This window comes from Bos taurus, chromosome 17 (assembly GCF_002263795.3).
Source record: "Bos taurus isolate L1 Dominette 01449 registration number 42190680 breed Hereford chromosome 17, ARS-UCD2.0, whole genome shotgun sequence".
Taxonomy (NCBI): domain Eukaryota; kingdom Metazoa; phylum Chordata; class Mammalia; order Artiodactyla; family Bovidae; genus Bos; species Bos taurus.
The window spans coordinates 5,905,885-5,912,646 of record NC_037344.1 but is presented as its reverse complement, the minus strand read 5'-3'; the positions used below and the strand labels follow the sequence as shown (position 1 = coordinate 5,912,646).

General features: G+C 41.9%; 1 long non-coding RNA gene across 1 annotated transcript; it reads left to right on the top strand.

Annotated features, from left to right (window-relative positions):
- Window positions 1–1,598: 1,598 nt before the first annotated feature.
- Window positions 1,599–5,149, top strand: LOC112441990 (uncharacterized). Its single transcript, XR_003029946.2, has 3 exons — window positions 1,599–2,057; window positions 2,357–4,001; window positions 4,982–5,149. It is a non-coding gene; the product is annotated as an uncharacterized lncRNA (long non-coding RNA).
- The last annotated feature ends 1,613 nt before the right edge of the window (window positions 5,150–6,762 follow it).

Sequence of the window (6,762 nt, the reverse complement as noted above, 5' to 3'; positions counted from 1 at the left end):
GTGTATGGCCACGTGCTGGCTCATCCATTTATCTCTCTAACACAGACTTAATGAGGGAGAGACTGTATGTTTTAATAATTATTTCAAGACAGCAGGTGAAAACGGATACTGAACACACTGGTCCCTCTGCTTTCTGAGGACCTGTGCTAGCAACCGGGGCTATCAATTTAAGGGGATGAGTATACTTCCTGGCCTCACAGCACTAGTGGGGGAGTCAAACCCTCAACATATAATCAAAAACTAATTATCAGCTACAACTGTGATAAGTATCAACAAGGAGAGCCCATCTGTTTTGGGGGAGTCTTCCAAATTCCATTAAATAACAACCACAATAATAATTAGCACATGAAGCTTTAGTTTTCGATGCCTGCAAAGTTCAAGTTAGTAAGACAAAGCTGTGATACCGTGGGCTTCCTGACAGATGAGCCCACTGTAATCTTTATGCCTGGTAAACAGAGAGATCCATTTCATTCAAGGTCATCCTAGGTTAGCGTGAGCAACTTCAATTTCATCCGATTCTCCTTGGGTAGAGGTGCTTCTGAAATGAAGAGCTGAGATCGGCTAATTTGTCAACATTACAAAGCAGGAGCCTTATTGTCGTAACTCTTTCCCCTCATCGGGGCTTCCCGCGGCAGCAGCTGACATATGATCCTCGCAGATGAAGATGCCAGCGCCTGGCTATTTCTCGACCACACTGCTGAGGGTCAGATAATGGGGAAATGCTTCTTCTTAGCCATTTCTTTGTCATTTTTAACAAGTTTAAGCTCAAATATTCATGAAAGGAGATTGAGAACCAATATGTGATAGCATGAAATTCAAAACTCTAGAAAAAAAAACAAACCCAAGCCATAAACTGTTATCATTTTGAGTGTTTTATTCCTTTTAATGCTACTCTATTAGTTTCAATAAAAGGACAACAGAATGTCCATTAAACCATAACTTGACACGCTTATTATGCCAATACGATTAGTTTTTGTGAAGCACTCATGTACCGGTTATAGTTTATAGAAAAATTGATTTCACAGAATCAGAGAAATTAGAATTGGAAACATTCTATTAGGTCACTAGATACATCCCCTGAGACTATAATAGAATTGATCCCTAGTTTGCAGTGTGTTATCCAATGCATTTTCTATCCAGTTTTGATAGGCTTGTATATTTATTATAGGCTGGCAATATGTACCACTAAAAATTATACCAATTCATCTGAGAAATAAAACTCTAGAAAATAAGCATTTGTTGAGCACTAATTTTACTTTGGTGGATACATTTTTAATATACTAGTGTTTATAGCCTCTGTCTTGTAAGAGACAAGGAAGCAGCAGTGAATCGTGGGTTAGCATTACAATCAAATAGTGAATTTGCATATCTTAAGTTGCAGAAATTTCCCCAGACATCATTTCCCATCAGACTCGTACAAAATGTAGTATGAATTTTTGATTCTCAAGAAGGGTTTTTTTTTTGGTACAGGAAATTGAGCCTTGTACCCCATGCAAGTGCCTGCAATTAAACACTTGGCTGGACTGACATTTTCTTATTTGGGAGCAGTGCGTACAAAACTGTGACTCTTGGAGACATATTTGCAAGGAAGTGGCAAATGAAGCTGGAGAGCTGGGGAGGGTTGCGGCCAGGGAATGAGCTGGTGTTACATAAACTTTCCGTGTTCTTTCTTCCTTCTTTCTTAGCAGCAACTCAGAGAGGGAAAAAGGAGAGCAGAAGGAGACGGCTTCACCAGGAAAATTTACATAAAATACAATCAGCCTATAAACTCCTGGGATCTCCCAGGTCAAATGCGTGGGATTGCTTCTCTCGGCTCCAACACAAGCAGTTCAGGAATTCTCTTCCTCTATAAAACCAGCCTTGAAGTTCATTTGCATCCGATTTCATTGATTAAAGATGGAAAGAAGGGACTTCCCTGGTGGGCCAGTGGTTAAGACTCCATCTTGCAATGCAGGGGACACTGGTTTGATCCTGTCAGGGAACTAAGATCCCACACGCCATGGAGAGTGCCACACGCACTACTGAGCCCAGGGGCCTCAGCTACTGAACCCGATGAGGTAAATAAGTAAAAGTAAATATTGTAAAAAAAGACGAAGGGAAGTTCACAATACGAGTTTTTTTTTTTTTCAGGCATACCAGGTTTTCCCTTTACCCCTTGCTCCTTCATGGAGATGGAAGAGAGTTGGTTGTGGGCTGGGTTGGTAGGTCAAGGAGGGTGATCAAGGCTATGTGTGGAAAAAAGCAGACAGGAAGGCACCACAATGTAGCATTTGGCTAAATAATGCCTGGTTTCCCCTGGGGGTTCACATTCTTATGTCCCTGTTCAAAAGCCCAGATGAAATTCTTGTTTGTTCAGGATGCAGCTGATGGGTATTTTGTCTGGAGAGCGTCCCAGAGAAGGCCGTATGCATCTCTTGTACACCTGCGCATTAAATGAGCAAGAATGCCCAGGTGCTAACTAAGACTTCTGAATTCATGGTAAATTATGCAAACAGGTAATTTTGCTTGTCCAGAAGGGAGTGTGATCAGTGGTACAATCTTCCTAAGCTCCCCATCACTTAGGAGAATGTGAACTGAAAGGCAGTCAAGCGGTGACGAGAGCTACTTGCTCAGCATGGCGTATCTGCTTTGACAGATGCCAGTCACAGACAAGGAGGCCTGCCCACCGGGCATCCTCACACCCAAGGCAGAAGCTAGTAAAACTGTGTCAGGAGATTCACCAAGGCAGGGGCCTTGGCCATGTTAACCCCTGAATGGCAGCAGTAAAGACAGGTTTATCCCGGGGACCCAAGGCTATGCCCAAGTGAACACAGCGAACCATCTCTGAAGAGAGACAGGGAACTGCGCTCTCAGCGTCAAACAGACTTCCTGTGGTGGTGGAGAGCCTGCCCTTGTTGCTCAAAGTGTGCTCCAGGGACCAGCAGAGTCAGCATAACCTAGGAACCTGCAGAGTCCTGGACCCCACCCCTGACCTACTGAGTTAGTATTTATTTCAACAAAACACTAGTCATTTTCCATAGTAGCTGCCTGGACCAGCTAAGAAGGGACACAGTTTGTTCAGTCCAGTGGCAAGTTGATTTCATCTTCATCTCAGCAAAAGCCAGTAAGTAATCACCGTCTTCATGATTATACATATTCCTTTTCTAGGTCTTATTCCACTGTTTCCTTTGGGAACTAGTTTTTCCTAACTGCATGTGATTTTGGCAAGGCTGTCACCAGGAAGCCTGGGTACCTGACTGAAGCTGGCCAGGAACAACCCCTTTCTGGAGCTTTCTATAGCCGGGGGTGGAGGGGTGCTTTATTCTTCTCGGATTATAAGGTGCAAGGACAAGATGGGGACTGGTAGGGTAGGGGGGACTGGTAGGCCACTGCAGGAGGGTATCTGCTTGAGATGGAAACCAGGAGTGTCAAGCAGAGCAGAAATAAGGAAGGAAAGAAATCATCTGAATCTATAGCTCACTTGTCCCAGAACTCAGGTAACCCCAGGTACTTCTGAATCGCATGAGCCAATAAATTCACAATTTCACATAAGCAGATTTAGATTAGTTTTCTGTCTTTTGTAGCTAAGAGAGGGTTCCTGATCAATACATTCTTGAAACAGGATTATTGGTTTTCCCCAAATGGAAACTTTTGCATCTGGCCGTGGGAACACATTCATGGTAAAGTTCACAATCTCTAATTTGACAACGGTGTGAGTTTTTGTGAGTATGTTTATTAAGTATAATCTGAATATAATTAAACATAGAAGGTTTAAAATGTTTAGGCACTTTAAATACTGGTTATCTGTATAATTGCAGCAGGCTGTATTTATGTTCTAGATTTAGAGGCAATGCCTATTGAAATTAATATTCTAATTTATGCCAACCAATATGCAAACCAGCACAGCTTTGGTGCTTTAGAAAACAAGAGGATAGGATTGCAGCTCTGGTGTTTCGACGGTGCTGATGCTCTGATGGAAGAAGACAAAGAGCCCTAGAATGCAGATGAAACATGTTCCCTTGGTAAGCCCAATGCGAATGGAAATTTATGGCTCTGTAAACTGTTTTAAAGCAGAAAACAACCTCTCAATTTAATGTAGGCCATTTAACCATTCATTAATTTACTAGATGCAAACACTGCAGCTTTTTAGAAACGATACCACCCTAAATAGAATCTACAACCACAGAAGATATATACTCTACTGCTGCCAGACGTCCCAAATTAAATATATAACTGTTTGCTCCAATTGAAACCATGAAGTTTGCCTCTCTTCCATGACCAATTAATACTCATATATATTTCACTATTATGTATCTATGTAAATGTTATATAGGGTGTGTGTATATTTATTTTTAAATTATCAGCTAGGGTTAGGTTATGAATAACAGAAACCTGGAAAGTAGTTTAAATAAAGTGGAAATTTCATTCCTTTTAGGCAGAAGAAGTTTGGAGGAGGATAGTCCAGAGCTGGTATGGGACCTCCATAGTTATTGAGATATAAAGATTTTTTCTAGCTTTCCAAACACAGTGCCTAGGATGTGACTCTAATCCTTTAGGTTTCAAGATGGCTGCTGGGTCCCTAGCCATAATATCGTTTCCCAGCAGTAGGATGGGGGAAAAGAGAAAGAAAGATTTGCCTTCTCTCTTTTAAGGAAACTTCCTGAAAGTTCCACAAAGTGTATCTGCTTACATATCCTTGATCAGAACTTAGTGCGATACCACATCTAACTAAGAGATAGGCTGGGAAATATGGTCGTTTATTTGGGAGACCATGTGTCTAGAGAAAGATCATTATTCTGTTAATTTTAGACAGAAGCAAAAAGTCGCAACTTAGAAGGCAACTGTCAAATTCTGCTCCAAATATTAAATATACATTTGTTTATTGATTTATTGTGTTTCCCTTACAAGACGCTAGCTCCATGAGGATATGAAGCTAGTACATGATTGTGTCCTTAACGCTATTCTGTATGTGTCTTTCCTGATTTTTTTCTATCAATTTAAGATCCTTGGTCAAACCAGAAGGCTGTGTGGAGAAGAAGGCAGAAACTGCATCCATATGTGTAAGAGAGGCTGTGATCAACTAATAATGTCTGCTGCGGCCAGTCCCTATGTGCCAGGCTTAAAGCATTCCCCAAAACACCTAGCTTTCAACTAAAATGTTTGAAATGTATGGCTACTGTGACTCATTTAATTGTATGTGCCCAAAGGCTTTGTTTAAATTTGTTGTTTAAAATGATTTATTCTGAGTAGTGACATGAGTATTCTCTGTACCTTTTTTCTCCTTTATGTGGAGCTCTCTTGTGCAGTTGTAAATTTTTCTGGTTTTCAGAGAGTTGCTAAAGGAATTATATGCAAATTCCAAGTTACCCTGAGTTGGCAAATTCTAACTAAAAGTTGCTGGAAAGGGGATTTTTGCTGTTCTTTAAAGAATAAAATGGAAAAACAGGTCAGGAGTTTTGAGCTGTCAGAGGAGATTTTCTGTGACATGTTCATCTCCTGAGTCACTGAGAAGGCAAGAGGGGCCTACAGGAGTGATAAGGACTTTCCAAGTTCAACATAAATGCTAGAAAGAAAAGCTCAGGCTTATTCTTTATTTAGCTCCAAGAATCTCAGCACAGGGACAAGAAGACCAGAGTTAAATTAAACTACAATTAAAAATAGCTAAGACTATTGAGTAATGTACTGAATTGCATCTGAACAATTTTGTCTTTAAAAAGCTGTCAGTGCAGCAAACTTCTTTTGCTGCCCCACACAACACATTTTCTCATCAGCAGGGGTGACAAGGCGGTGACTGGACGCGGCTATGATTCTGAGGAAGGGAATTATGCAATACTCCATAAAGATAGACCAAAATTTCAAGACTGTAGCTTGAAAAGCCCCCCACGTGACTTTTATCCACTTCTCCTGGGGCACATACATGTCCCTCTTTCTACCCACTTGCCTACTTGTAGGCAAGAATTACTGCCTTATTGGCATGGCCTGCTTTGTTATTTAAAATTTAAGGCTACTTTCATGGAGAATGGCATGTTTGTAAATAACATCTGAGACCTCCATGCCTTAGTTTGGATTCCTTCTAAAGCAGAGTCTGAGTGTCTTCAGAGCAGGTATTTCATTAGGGAGGTGGTCCCAGGAAGCAGGAATGAGTAAACAGGGAGAGTGAGACAGAGAAGAAGAAAAAGCCAATAGCTGAGTGTGTTACTGAGGTTATCCTATGGGCAGTGACGGCTCGATTCTATCAGAACCATCGGAAAAATGTACCTGTGTGTCCCAGGATGGGCCCCTGAAGGATGGAAGACTGCAGCATTTACCTGCTGACTCCCATTCCTACTGGTCACAGGCTGCTCTTGGGACATCAACGAACTTCACCCTTCACCACGCCCAGGATGCACTTGTATGCCTGGTATCAGAGGACCTACCACCACTGCCCAGCAGAAAGGCCCGCGCGACGCACACTGACAGAGCAAGGGCAGTCTGAGATTACTGGGTGCTGCCCATGGCAGTGGCAGCTGAAGGCAGAGGGAGACTGAGGGGAATGATGTGGGTGGGGTGGTGCTCCAGGTATCCATAGCTACGGCCCTTGACTGTGATGTGAAAACCAGCATCTTGAGAGACAGACTTCACGGTCATAATCAATGCACTTGAGCATGCATTCTAATTGAATAATCAGGGATAAATTAAAGTGACAAAGTGAAGACTAACATCCCAACACCATCTTGTGCATATATAGATGTCATTCAAACTCCTGACTCTCTTCTTTCTCTTCTTGCTGTTGAACTTGCAAAT